The 15,404-nt window shown below is 44.7% G+C and overlaps 1 protein-coding gene across 11 annotated transcripts in view; it reads right to left on the bottom strand.

Annotated features, from left to right (window-relative positions):
* Positions 1-15,404, bottom strand: part of CDKL5 (cyclin dependent kinase like 5) — a 2,489,742-nt gene that overhangs the window by 2,343,307 nt on the left and 131,031 nt on the right. For all 11 annotated transcript variants that reach the window (XM_069636841.1, XM_069636839.1, XM_069636845.1 and 8 more), the window contains exon 2: positions 50-124. The gene's annotated coding sequence lies outside the window, so the exon portion shown is untranslated. The remainder of the gene's footprint in view (positions 1-49; positions 125-15,404) is intronic.

Genomic DNA, 15,404 nt, shown 5'->3' with positions numbered 1-15,404 from the left:
TGTTAAATAATTTCTGAATAAAATGAATCTAGGCGGAAAGTCTACTTACCAAGGAGTGCTTCTTGTGTTTTCAGTTCTATATTATGTCACTCTTCACTGCAATGGTTTTCTTTTTCGATGGTCACTGTTTCAAAGAGAAGTTAAGAATTACTTTATCAATATATCACGGTTTCTAGGCTGGTTGTGGGATATATAACTGTAACATACATACGTGCACCTTAACTTACATCTAGATTTAAACTACTAAAAATATGTATGCATACAGATTCTAAATTTAACTTCTATGTCTGATGGATAGAGCACTTGAAGGCCATGCAATGAGAGCTGGGCACAGTATAAATCCCTGTCATAAAATTCGCACATGGATTTCATTATACACTGCTTCGCCTCAGACAATAACTTGGGTCATTATCCAACAATCATGAGCCCTTCCTCAGTCTAGAAAGCATAATTGAAGTCTCTAGCAGTGCAATCACATGGAAGGTGTTTTATTGATTTTTATTTTGGCCAAAGTGATGTTGAAAAAGCTTTGCGTGGCACGACCCTGAAAGATTCCGGTTTGTACTCATTCACATGATTCACATAGGAAGTAGGGCAAATGTACAAAATCAAAGTTTGCTCTATTAAAATATCCCAGGTTTACTGTCTATGCCTAGAAACACTTGTTTACAGGGGCATTATACATTACTTATATCCTATACATCACAAGAAAATAAATACAGTGATTGGTTATTGTTTCATGCAAGAATTAAGTTCACAGTTTGGCATCATTTACAAGCAGGTGCAATGAAACCGATGGATAAGAAGTGGATGCATTTTCACAGACAAGTTAAAATATCAGTGGCCTGACTCTTGGTATCATTAATACCTTCATTAGCACATGTTCTTAAAATCTGAAACGTTTCCCATATTGAGAATGCCCAATTGACTTTCTTGTCTGCCATATGAACCTAATTCAAGCAGCTCTATATATGCCCAGGAATTACTTCTCACTGTTCTGGAGTTAAAATCAAATGGCTGTGATGGCAGAATCTACACTGCGACTAGTGGCTGGGACAATAGTCCCAATGCTCGTTATTAAAGAACAAAACACTGACACAGCCACCCATTTTGTTTTTTGTATAGTGAAGTCTGGTTTTGAGAGGCAGCTATTAGCATCACATGCATGACTCCCATCACACAACACGCACAGAGACCTATGCCAGATAATTTTCATCAAATGGCTGTGTACTCATGCCAGACATTCTCCTAACATGGCAGATACTGTCATTAACTCCTGGGTACACACATACACGATATGGACATCAGATTACAACTTATTTGATGATTTACTGTGTAAAGTCATCTGCCAGGTGGGCACATTGTTAGCAAAGAAACATGCCACATGTCTCATCAAAACCCAGGCACAAAATGTTAGATCCTTACAGCATATGGCAAACAATCAATTCAAATGTCCAGGCACCCAAATAGCATGAATTCCAATTAGCTGCCACATACAGATATCTTATTTTAGATATTGCCCTCAAAGGCTAGTGTATGGCGTCATATACCAATAATTGCAAACAAATGATAAGCATTCACATAATTTTCATAGATTGTTTTTCAGCTTCATGTAATGCACATATGCATACAAAATTGACTTCAAATGTTACCGGTGGGGTGTATGGGAGGGGGCTATGCAAGCGTATAACGAAGCAGATCATCGCTTCCATTTATTTTTTGTTATGTTTGTTACGTGCCATAGCCCGCAGACATCGAGTGCACATAAACACCCAGGACACAACATTAAATACAGGACACAAGAGAAGATGATCATCAAGCAAAATTAACTATTTGAATAGACAAGTTTTCAAAAGCTTCTGCAAGCAAGTTTCTTTCCTGGCTTAAACCCTTAGCCAGAGAGTTGCAGGAAAAAGCTGCCTGAACTGGAAAAAAACCTGCCATTTCCATTCACACGTCTTGTTCTAGGACAGAAAAGAAGATCTGTGTTACTACACTGCAGTACTCTCCTTGATTCATATTTGACCAAACTATCCCTAAGGTAAGCAGGAGCCCTACCATAAAATCACTTATGGGTCAGGGTAATCATCTTGAACTGCACTCTGGCAGCTACACGGAGCCAGTGCAGTTTTTAAAAATTCTGAGATATGGACTCTACGTGATGTATTTTTCACAGTACGAACTGCCTCATTCTGCACAGTATGAAGTTTATAGATGCTACCCTTGCCAGCACACACCAATTCTAGGCAGAATAGTAGGTCCTGCCAACTTTTCACAGTTTTTATCCAAGACGAAAGGCTTAATCTGTCTAAGAAGTTTCAGAAGATACCGTTAGGTTTTAACAATGTTGTTAACATGTGCCTACACACCAGGAGACAATTCTAAGTAAATTCCAAGTGTCTATACTTTACTAATTACTGAAATATTGCAGTCCTCGAAAATAAATGGTGAGCACCTTGAATACAATTTAGCCCTCGCCTGAAGTGATCCAAACATCAAAAGCACTGTTTTCAAACTATTGAAGCACATCCAGTGAGTGGACATCCAGTGTTTAATAGTCTTATAGATGAGGGTTATTTTATCTGAATCTGTGTCACAATTACCATCCAAGTCTAGCAACAACTGTGTGTCATCAGCGTCGTTCGTAAACTGCACTCCATTTCTGTGAGCAAGTCGCAGAGCGGCTTGATGTAAACATTAAATAGTGCTGGCGACAAACATGCATCCTTGGGGACTCCACAGTGTGTCGGGCCTGATCTGAAGCAGCATCACCCCCAACATACCGTGGATCTCACATTTAGAAAGGAACAAATCCATTGAACAGCCTTTCCTTGTACTTAACGTTGTCAAAAGGTGCTCATGATCTAAAAGATCGAACGCCGCCGATAGATCCAATAGTACCAATAATATAGTCTTGCCCCTGTCCATAATGTCTAACAAGCCACTCTTGGTACCATGATTGTGGTCAAAGCCAGATTGACTTACGTGAAGAACAGAAGGAGAGTCCAGGTGTTCCTGGAACTGCATCATGGCTATTTTGCCAACTATTTTGAAAATAAATTGGGCATTAGTAATTGGTCTAAAGTTAGCAGCTTTACTGGGATTTAAATCCACTTTTCTTTTTAAAGGGGGAGTTACTATGACCGCCTTTATAGAATCCAGAACAGTATTATGTGCAAAAGAGGCATTCACGAACCATGTAAAAGAGGGGGCAAAGGTTTGCATGTTCTCTTGAAATAATTTGATATGGAATAGTGTCCCCAAAACAAGAAGTGGGGTGCATTTTACCAACGTCTTTTCCATCTCAGCCACAGTAACAGACTGAAAAGTAAATTCTGAGTAAATCAAGATTTGTTTGGCTTCCTGCAAACTGTTCTGTTGATCTATGAGCAAGTCATTCATGATTTTCTCTGTAATAATTGTGTCTGCGGGTGCTTGTTGTCTTTTAATGTAATTTTCCGTGGACGGATTGAAAGATTGTGGTTGAACCTTAGGCTTATCCAACTTTTTACAACTTCAAAAAGCTTCAATGTTGTTTTCAGCATTCTTAATTTGTTAAGATTATTTATTTCGCTTCATAAACTGCTAACCTATAATAAGCCTTTTCCGTTTGTTTTCCTTGCTGCTTTGTTTAGACCTATCTTTGCTTTAAGCCAGATACGTTCAGTCTGACTTTTCTGCTTTTTAAAAGGTCCTCTAGATCATGAGTGAACCAGCTATTACGACACAGCCTGTGCCTTACAATTTTTCACTTCATATGAGCTACTTGGCCCAACGTTTCAATAATGCACATTCTATATGATGCTGCAAGGGCACACAGGGTCTCTAAATCTGTATTGGATTCCAAAAGTATTATTAATACAGCCACTAAGGTGATTGGTTTCAACTTTCTCAAAGTTCCTGCTAGAAACTCTTTTGGGTTTATTGACTTTCCAAATCAACTTCTCAGCAAGCTGTACCCGAAATTCAACAAATATATGGTCAGACCAAATACAAGCTTTGATGTTAGTAATATCTATATTGAGATTCCGTGAAGCCACCCAATCCAAATTGTTTCCTTTAATGTGGCTACTTTCACTGTTCTGAAAAAGGAATCCAATATTTAGGTTTTGTTCCAAAGATAATGCTTCCATATTGGTGGCATCTCAGCGCCACCGATTCAGATCTCCCAACAAGATTGTGCAGTTTGGCTTATTTAACAGCCCTAACAAATGAATAATATCATTAAAACTGGGCATATCATAGTGCGGGTGGAATGATAAAGGAGGATACAATTAACGCAGCTGTTACAACTGGGAGTTAGATTAAGGTTAATAATTTCAAAGCCCTGACAAACGCAGGGTGATTCAAAAAAATCAAAGTTCGTTCTTAGCTAGGCTAGCAACTCTGCCTCTCCATGCTCACAGTTCCAGGGAAAGAAGTCAGACCTTGCATATACCAATTATGCACATCAAATGCATTGCATGGCAGCTAGTATCCAGGTACTCACATCAGATGGCAATTATTACCATCAAAATCCTAAGAAGTCATAATATTCACTAGCTATTGCAATCAACTGTTCATTTACTTCCATTGAATGGTATCAAGCTATTGGCACCAAATGGCAACATAGTATGCCCGTCATTGTCATTAAATTTTAGGTTCTTAAATCAACTGTCTGGTATTCCCACTGAATAGCCAGATGCTCCAATCATTCAAAGCACCGTCAACAAATGTCAGACTCATCAAATGCCAGACCTGGCTGGTACTGAAATCAGTAGGCAGGTAGTGTTACCAAATGTGAGGAGCCCCTGTTCTCTGAGCAGAATTGCCCTTGCTTTTTGCTGTGATGTTACATCATCACTTCATTCCACCCGGAATGAAGAATGCTTTCTCCCCCACGTTCCACCAGGAACGTAACAGCTCATTCTCCCAACCGACCGCCATCGCTTCCGGGGGCCGTAGAATAAAGCTCCCTACTCACCCATTACTGCCTCCGCGCTTTATTTCATTGGCGACGAGGCTTCCCCTTTCCCCCGGTGAGCTGCAGCCGGCCCCCGGAGCTCCCCTGCTCGCCCTCCTATCATCCTCCAGCACCAGCGGCGGCCCCCGCGGCTCTTCTCCATTGCCGCTCCCGCCTGCCTCCCCTCTCCCCAGCCCCGAGAGAGAGGGGAAAAGGGGCCGCCCGACAGTCACAGAACAGCGGGACGGCACAGCAGGTACCGATTTCTTTTTTATTTGGGCCGCAACAGCCGTAGCGCTCTACACGCGTCTTACAAACAAACACCAACGGCCGTTTGAGGAAAGCACCTCACAACGTGCCCTACGTGCAGCCATTTTGCCTACACTCTCTTCCACGGCGACCGCGCTGCGGATCTCCAGCAGCTGATCACAGCGGCCCCAGGGATAAAGCCGCGCACCACAGCGCCCCCACTGGCTGCAGGAGGCAGTGGAAGAGACAAAACACCTAAACACCTTTCGCTCTCAGTTTCGCTCCCAGAGACTCCATAAACCACCATACTCAGCAGCCCCAGCTATAAAGCCGCACACCACAGCGCCCTCACAGGCTGCAAGGAGCAGTGAAAGGAGCACAGACACATTGTGAAGAGTGAAACACATGTTCAGAACGGAAATAAATTGTTGAGAGTGAAACACAGTATAAGAAGTTTCAGTTCGCCGCAGAGACTCTGTGATTCAGACAATTGTACACAGGCCACATAGTGCATGTAACAATTTGCAAACATCAGACAACTGCACTCAAGCACACTGGGCAATCACAAAAAGGACACACTGAACAGTGGCGTGACCACTCTTTAGAGACACAGCAGCTCACCCCGCACGCTCCACTCACAAGCCAATCATGCAGAAAGTGCCACACCCCACCAAGTTTCTTCCTTGCCCCGGTACCCCAACATGCCCCTGGGAGCAATGGCTAGACAGCTTTCAGATATATCTCAGATCCATTGGTGGCAGTAAATTCAATGACGATCTCAAGGAAGCAACCCTCCTGAACTGCATAGGGGCCGAAGGCCTAAGGTTATTCAGGGCACTTCCTGAGCCAGATGATGCAGGGGGCGACGGCAACCGAAAATTTGACACTGCCTTGGCCAAACTCACCAAGCATTTCGGCAGTAAGACAAACATGGTTTTGGAGAGGTACAAGTTCTTTTCCCGGAAACAGGCCAAGGGTGAACCGGTTGATACCTACCTAGCCTCCCTCAGGGTGCTCATGTCTACGTGTGATTTTACTGGTGTTGGGGATGAATATTTGAGGGACCAGCTGGTACTCAATGTAGCAGATCCCCGTATACAACAAAAACTGTGGCAAACAAAGAATCCCTCACTAGACCAGGCTACTGAAATAGTGAGAAGTATGGAATTTGGGGACCGATGCATGAAAGAGAGACTGGTCATAAAAGAGGGCGTTGAGGTGAAGTCCATAGATGGCTTCTCCGAATCTGAACATGACGGAGCCTTGGTAGCAGCTGTGAGGAGTGTACCTCAAAACACAAGGGGTAACTCCAGAAGAGGGAGAGTTTCAGTGTATGACAATCAAAACCCCACACGCTGTCAAAAGTGTGGGTGGTATAAACGCCATGACGCTGGGAAGATGTGCCCTGCTAACAATGTCGAGTGCTACAAATGTGGCTTGTTAGGTCATTTTGCCAAAGTCTGCCGTAACACCCGAGGGAGACCAGGAAGATCTGGTAATGCCAACAGACGACCCTTCAACAAGTATGGGTCTGTGAAGACAGTGGACTTCGACCAAGTCACAGACAGCATGTTGTCCATCAACCAGACATGTCCACAAGTGCAAATCCTCACGGTCACCTCTTTCCAAGATTCGAGCGGCCCATGGGTTAACATGTACATCAACGACATACCCTTGAAGGTAATGGTAGACACGGGGTCCCCCTATACCATGGTGGATCTTGAGACCTTTGTGAAAGTACTTTCTGGTAAAGTCCATGATCTACGGAACTCCTTGGTGAGAGCCACAGGGTATGGAAAAACCCCTATTGACATCATTGGGTACACATGGATCAAACTCAGGTTTCACGACAGACAAACATACTGTAAGTTGTTTGTAGCCAAGAACGGTTCCTCTGTAGTAGGATGGGAAGAGCAAGCGGCCCTCCAAGTGAAAATCCACCCTGGGGAAGATATTCCTGTATTGAGTGTGCTCAAAAACAACACTGACATCAAATCCAATTTGGCTCAGCAATTCCCCAAAGTGTTCTGCAATAAAATCGGATTGCTTAAGGGTTTCCCACACAGAATCTTATTGAAAAGAGGTGCTGTCCCCGTGGTCCATCGAGTGCGTGGAGTTCCCTTTGGGACTAAAGCAGCACTTAAGGATGAACTCACACGTCTATGCAATGAGAACATTATACAAGCCATAGAGAGTTCTGAATGGCTTGCCCCCATCGTCCTGGTAAAGAAACCCGACAATTCCATACGGATGTGTGTTGACTTAACAAAAACATATGGGTCGACAGACACCCACTTCCTAACATATCCGAACTCCTATCGACCATGGAACCAGCAAGCTATTTTAGCACCTTAGACCTCTCCTCAGCGTACCACCAAATTGCTTTAGACGACAGCTCAAAAGCCCTCACATCATTTGTCACACCGTTGGGAGCATACATGTTCAACAGAATGCCATTCGGGCTCGCTTCCGCCGCAGCAGTCTTCCAGAGACTCATGTCACATCTTTCCGGAGGCCTCGATGGAGTACAATGTTTCCAGGACGATATTCTCATATTAGCCAAAACTGAGGAAGAGCATGACGCCAAACTAATGGCGTATTACAGATAATCCAAAGAAGTGGACTCACCCTCAAGCTGGAGAAATGCAACATAAAGTGTAATCAAGTCTCTTATCTTGGCCATTCCATCGATGCTAGGGGCATCCGTCCCAAGAAAAAACTCCTTGACACAATACGGAGTTTAGCTGAACCCACCAACAAAGACCAATTGAACAGTTTTTTAGGAATGACGGAGTACTACTCCAAATTCGTGAATAACTATGCCAACAGGACACAAAACATGAGAAATCTCATGAAGAAATCCAACAGATTTGAATGGTCCACAGAATGTAAGAATGAATTTAAGAACCTCAAGTCTGACATCAACCAAGCTCCAGCCCTCAGCATGTTTGATTATAAAGCCACAACGATAAGTGTCGGTAGATGCCAGCAAGATCGGCCTTGGTGGAGTACTAGAGCAACAACAGAACGGCAACATCGTAACCATCACATTTGCATCCAGAGCACTAAGAGGTGCTGAATTGAACTACTCCACCATCGAGAGAGAAGCTCTGGCTGTCAAGTGGGCCCTACAACATTTCAGAAATCTAATTTGGGGTTTACCTATCCTCCAAAAGACTGATCACAAACCTTTAGTCAACATCCTGCAATCCAAAATGCCACAACTTATCTCACCGAGGATAAGGCGTTGGTTTCTAGACATTATGCAATACAATCTTCAAGTTTGCTACAATCCTGGTCCACAAAATCAAGTAGCAGACTGCCTTTCGAGACTACCCACCATTCAAAGTAAACAAGATGTCGAAAATGAGGATCAAGAAGAGGATATTATAGCCACCATAAATCCTGCCATACCCTCCGACGAATGGACACGCATCACCAAAGCTGACACAGAACAGGAAATCAGAAAAGCTGTGATGAGCGTTGGGAAAGAGTTGGCGAACTTCACTCCATTCAAAGATGAGATATCCATGAATGAAAATCACATCTTTAGGGGAAATAGAGTGATTCCAGCCGTGGCCCTCAGAAAAAAACTACTTGACCTAGCCCATGAAGGACATCTGGGAAGGAGTTTGACTAAGAATAGAATGAGGAACAGCTACTGGTGGCCCAACATGTGGAAAGAGACAGAAGAGACAGTAAAAAACTGCAGTGCCTGCGCTTCCAGTGACAAATCCAAAATCTTAAGGAAAACTCCACTTTAGCCTGTAGAAACACCCAAACATGTATGGTCAAAGCTGGCAATAGACATTATGGGCCCCTTCGAAAATCTTGCGGAAGCAAAAATATTCATCATTGTAATCGTCGATTACACCTCCAAATGGACCGAATGGGGTGTGGTAGATACCAGCGCAACCACAAAGAAAGTCTCTGACTTCTTAACCGAAATATTCAACAGGGAAGGTGACCCCAGAGACATACTCTCAGACAACGGGTCCCAGTTTACCTAGTCAGAATTTCAAGAATTCCTCGACAAAAAAATCCATCAACCACATCACTTTACCACCCAATGTCCAACGGGTTAGTGGAAAGAATGAACAGACTGATAAAAAGCGTCATCCAACTGGCCACCGCCAATGCTATGCCTTGGAGAGAAACCCTCAAGGAGGCCTTGTACGCATATAGAACAATGCCACACTCCACCACCAACGCAGAGCCTTTCACCTTGATGCGGGGCAGAACCGCAACTAACCAATTGAGACCAGCATGGATCTTCTTAGACACCGGTGAGGCAAGAATGAACATGGAACCAAAAATGGACATGGAACAAATCCACAAAACTATAAAGGAGAAGCAGAAGAAGTACAAAACATACTACGACAAAAGAAACGGAACAAAACAGATGTTCTTTCAGGAAGGAGACTGGGTATGCATCAAAGAACCCAGGAAAACACTCAAGGGTGAATCCAAATTTAGATCTCCACAAAAGGTCATACATAGTCACGACAAATCTGTCACATTGGACGATGGAAAGAGATGGTCCCACGATGACCTTGTGAAAATAACCAACGACACCTGCAAACCTAGCACTTCCAAAAACTATTTCAATGACTCTTGGTCAGGAGATAACGTGAAAAGAACAACCAACGACACATGCAGACCTGGTACATCCACAGACTCACAAGATGGCATAAGGTCAAAAAGTGAACATTTCTCTGAAGAGACATATTACCCCAGACATACAAGAAACAACGAACCCTGTCACACCAATGAGGAAAAACCTGCCAAGAGTCTGTCGAAAAGGAATCGCAAGATTATCCGCAACGACTTCATCTACTATTGACCACATGTCAACTTTTATTAATTTAACTTAGCCAATCTTCCCAACCTCCTTTCCGTGCCCCCCCCCTTTTTCCGTTCCCTTCTTTCCCATACATAAGGAGATGTTGTGATGTTACATCACTTCCTTCCACCCGGAATGAAGAATGCTTTCTCCCCCACGTTCCACCAGGAACGTAACAACTCATTCTCCCAACCGACCGCCCTCGCCTCCGGGGGCCGTAGAATAAAGCTCCCTACTCACCCATTACTGCCTCCGCGCTTTATTTCACTTTTGCAGCTTCACCTGAGAGGAAGGCCAGGTGGAGGAGCGACAGCAGTGGGAGCGACCCATGTAATCACTTCTGTTCTTCTGTGGTGCAGAGGTCTCACCTCGCTGGACCGGCTAACTTTTTTCTTTTTTGTTTATGCAGAACATGGTTTATTTAACTTTTTATAAAAAAAACAAATAACATTCTTTAATCTTCATACTGGTACAATTGACCCTCATGTCCACGCTGTGGTAAATCAAACTCAGGAGGCAGACAAGATCATTCCACACACCAGGTATTTTTTTTTTGTATGTTTTTTTTTTTTTTTACACAAAAGAAAGTAAGACCTACTCATTCCTCATCTCCAGGGATGTTTTTACCCTACTCTATAGCGTAAATGATAAAGGGTGCTCGTCAGGATGTCTGATCAACACAAAACCTTCCCCTTCCCAAAGCCGGATCTACACTTAATCCTGTCCCCACCACTAACAAAAGTATTAAGACAAACTCAAACAATACAAAATGGGGGGAACCCCTCGAATGAGAACGAACACGGTTCAAATAACTTGTTCTATGGGAAGTTTTCCACACATGAAGGTCTACAACTACGTGTTAGCTCATTGTACTGTTCAAAGAAGAGAAATGTCTATTTGCATATCAGTCTGGTCCCACCAACCGAAGTCCAGCACCGAAATGCTAGGCAATTCTCCTCTGCTCAAGAGTACCAACAGCAACCCCAGACATGTGTTTTGGCCTTGTTGAACCTCCTCATTGAGGTGAAGCTGTGCCTCTTAAAGCACAGTGAGTAAGTGGTCCATGTCTAGATTAACCTTGGGAATTTAGGGTTAAGCCCCAAGCATTACAAAATTATACAAAATTGTGGGAGCCCCTCAGTTCTCAGTAGAGGGGTTCCCACAATTTTGCACAAACTAAACCAACCCTGGACTGGTCAGGGCACTCCTCTGAATGTAGAAGTGGTGGCTGGTTGTTGACCCCCCACCCAAATGTTTCTCTGGATTCTCCTAGGCCACTTGCCCAAGGATACAGTTCAAAGTATCCTTGAAACACAATCTTGTTGTATAGGCGCCTTATAAATACTCAATAAATACATAAATAAATTAATGTTTGCTCAATGTCTCTTTATTCCCCCTCTTGTCCTTGGATAACAGCATCTGCCCATTTGGGTCACCTCGTATTTTCTCAGTCCTAAAATATTGTGTCTCCCACCCCGCTTTGGGGTATTTCTTATTTCTCCCCGCTTGGGAGGCTTGCTACTCACACCTTGCTTTGCTGTTTGGCTTCAAAAACCCAGGTCTTGGGGTCTCCTGTCGCTCACCCTGTCTTGTGCGGTCTTGTGTGTCACCCCACCGTGGGATATCTTATGCATCACCTAGCATGTGGCATTGGGTATCTCACCCCTTCCTGGGCTACTGGGGTTCACACCCCTTCTTGGCCTACTGGGGTACTCACCCCTTCTTGGGGTATGGTGAGGCCCTCCTCCCGGTTCCCTGGACACACTGCATACCTCGTTGGTGGAGGCAGTGTTCCTCGGTGGAGGCAGTCTCCTCGGCCGGTGCAGAATCGCAACTCTGGTTTCCATTAGGTCTTACGCATTGGTTCGCTTACGTCCGTTTTTCCTGTTGGGCTCGACAGGACTTTGGCATCTGTTCAGGCAGGTGCAGGTCAACCACTTTCTGGGAGGTTGCGTCTCCCTTCATTTGGCGGGCCCGAGCTTCTATTGCTCAGGGCCTTGTGGAAGGCAACAGCACTCCACAGGCTTTCACGCTCTGCTGTTCTCCACCCTGTGTGCTCCTTTGTGGCTACACCCCAAAGCGGTACATTCCCTCCTCTGCATTACTCCTCGGGCTTGTGGATCTCTCTTACATCAGAACAAGATAGGGCAATCTATTGGTTCTTTGCTTCATGCAAGGATGGCAACAGATCCACACCAGCCGCTTCTCTAGGAATATTCACCAAGTTGTCTCTTGAAATTCCCATACAGCCAAGAAAGATATTAGCTTCCTGAGACCAAGGAGGAGGACACATTTTCCTGTTTTGGGATTGCCTATACACCAAGGTGGGTGGGGGTTAAGACCCCAGTGTGATCCCGCTTGCACTGTCCACCTCGGGTGTATTAAGCATAGTTGGCACACTTCTCTGGTCTGAAAGGGGGTGGCTCTCCCTTTGGAAAAGGGAAAGAATGTTCTGAATTCGTCACATAACATTAGAATAGATTAAAGTCTTATTACATTAAATGTCAAGAAGTTTTAAAACACAAATCAGAGGTGTAGTCCAGCAAAGGTTTAAGTTACTTACCTGTAACTATTGTTCTCCAGCATGGTCCATCATCAGGCTGGTTATCCTCGGTAAAAGCAAAAACAGTTCACTTGAAAACTATTTCTCCTCTAAACCAAATCGCTGTCCTCTGGGTCATACTGCCCCCATCCAATGGCAGTCCTCTCCCTAAGCCCCACCTTTGGCAGCCATCTTCAGATTTGGTAAGCATGCAAAGTAGCAGTATGACCAAGAAGAGCCACAGAGGGGCCAGAGGAAGCGTTTGCATGTGAATCCATGGCAGCCCCATGCTGGAGAAGAACAAGTTACTTACCAACTGTAATGTTCTTTCGACTGGATGTTCCTCCCACGTATTCCTCATCTTAGATAGACTCCCACAGCAGTTGTAATTTGGATGAGGGAGTACCAGAGTTTTTAATCATATACTGAATGAAGGACAGCTTTTGCAAAAAGGCCTCCTTGGTAAGAAGTGGAGTCTGAAGAGTAATGTTTTACAAAGGTGTGCATCGATGACCAGGTGGCCGCCGCACAAATGTCCTGCACCGGAACACCCCTCTGAAGAGCTGTAGAAGTTGCTATGCCCCTGGTTGAATGAGCCCTTAGTCCATCTGGAGGCTCTTTCCCAGCCAATTTGTAACACTCAGATATTGCCAGAATTATCCATCTGGATAAGGTTTGTTTAGACACTCAAAAGCCCAATTTGTGTCCAGTGTAACCGACAAACAACTGGTCAGTTTGTCTAAATCTCTGTAGTCTAGAGATATAGAAGCTTGGAGCCCTTTTAGGGTCCAGTCTGTGGAACCTTTCCTCCTCTTTACTAGCGTGCGGAGGAGGATAAAAGGAAGGTAAAGTAATCTTTTGTGACGGATGGGAATCTCAAACTATTTTAGGTAAGAAAAAAGGTTTGACTTTTAAAATGACCTTGTCCTTGTGGAAAATGGTGTGAGGAGGCTTGCAAGAGAGCACCTGTAACTCACCCTGCGGGCTGATGTTAAAGCTACTAGTAAAACTGTTTTTAAAAGTTAGGAGCCTTAAAGGACAAGAATGTAAAGGCTCAAAGGGGGCACACATAAGACATTTTAAAACGAAATTTAAGTCCCAAATAGGAACTTGAAAAGGTGTTGGAGGGAACACATTTGTTAGCCCTTTAAGAAATTGAACAACTAAAGGCATTTAAAAAAAAGAAACTTCTTCGGAGGAGCGCTTGAAGATAGATAGCGCTGCTAAATATCCTTTAATAGTGCCATCTTGGAGCCCCGAGTTGGCCAGATGTAAAAGAAAAGAAAGCCCCATAGTAGTGGTACATTGAAAAGGGCCCACATCCTTATCCCTGCACCAGTTACTGAATTTCTTCCAACAACATCAGTACATGGATTTTGTTGCTGGCCTTCTGGCCGAATGCAGAATCTCCATAACGTCGTCCGGAAGGTCCCAAACCTTACACCTCAACCTCTCAGAAGCCATGCGTGAAGGCTGAGAGTATTGACCTCTGGATGGAGAACTTGACCATCATTTTGCAAGAGGAGATCCTCTCTTTGTGGAAGACGAATTGGAGGGCAGATGGACATGTCCAGAAGGTCCGGCTACCACGTTCTCTTGGCTGAATCCGGGGCAATTAGGATCATGGTTTTCCTCAACCTCCTGATTACTTGAAGAATCACGGGGACTGGAGGGAACGCGTACATGAGTGGAAATACCCAGTCCACTATGAACACATCCCCTAGAGCTCCTCTTGGGGGAAATTCCCTTGAGCAGTATTGTTCGCACTCCCGGTTGGTTTCGGTCGTGACCAGATCCACTTGAGGGGTTCCCCCCAAAGGACGAAAATCTCTAGAAGGACTTCCTGAGCTAGTTCCTCTGCCTGCTCAGAGCATCTGCCACCGTGTTCTTCTCTCCGGCTAGGTGAACTTCCGATAGAGCGCTTCCTTCTTGCATTGCCCACAACCAGAGCTGCATTGCCTCTCTGCACAGCGGGAGTGATCCTATGCCTCCTCTTTTGTTGAGGTAGTACATAACCACTGTGTTGTCCGTCATTATCAGGACATTCTTTCCCCGTACAGAGGGCAGAAAGGCCTTCAGCACTAGTCGGATTTCCCTCAGCTCCAAAAGGTTGATGTGTAGTTTGGACTCCGATGGAGACCAACGACCGCCGATTGTCAGATCGTTGGTATGGGCTCCCCACCCTGTGAGTGAGGCGTTCATCACTACTGTTATCTCCGGCCATGGTTGCCAAAAATGTTCTCTCGAGGATATTTTCCTTGCAAGCCCACCATAGAAGATCTTGGGCCACTCTGGCCGGGACTTGCAGAAGATCTGACATCTCTCCCGAAAACTGAGACCATTGAGTCCTGAGGGCCCATTGAAGGGATAGCATCCTCAACCTGGCCTCTGGCACCAGAAAGATGCAGGATCCCATGAGGCCTAGCAACCTTAGAAAATCGAAAGCCGGCAGATGTTGGGCATTTTGAAACCTTGTTACCATCTGCAGAATGTGGTGAGCTCTCTCCTCGTGAGGCGAGCCTTTCCCTGAGTTTGTATCCAGGATCGCTCTGATGAATTGGAGTCTTTGGCTTGGAATCATCTGTGACTTCTTGTAATTGTGGGAGAAGCCCAGCTGGTGTAGGAAGTGACAGGTCATGGTTAGATGTTCCGTGACTTGTTCGGGTAAACTTGCCCTGATTAGCCAATCGTCCAGGTAAGGGTAGATGTAAATCCCCCCACTCCCAAAACTCGCTGCCACTACCGCCATTAGCTTGGTGAAAACCCTCGGGCGGAGGTCAACCCAAATTGCAGAACTCAAAACTGATAGTGAGATCCGCCAACTGCGA

This window comes from Ambystoma mexicanum, chromosome 7p, assembly GCF_040938575.1.
Source record: "Ambystoma mexicanum isolate Mex_15411 chromosome 7p, UKY_AmexF1_1, whole genome shotgun sequence".
In the NCBI taxonomy this organism is placed as follows: domain Eukaryota; kingdom Metazoa; phylum Chordata; class Amphibia; order Caudata; family Ambystomatidae; genus Ambystoma; species Ambystoma mexicanum.
The sequence above is the reverse complement of the archived record's forward strand: the minus strand, read 5'-3'. Positions and strand labels throughout refer to the sequence as shown.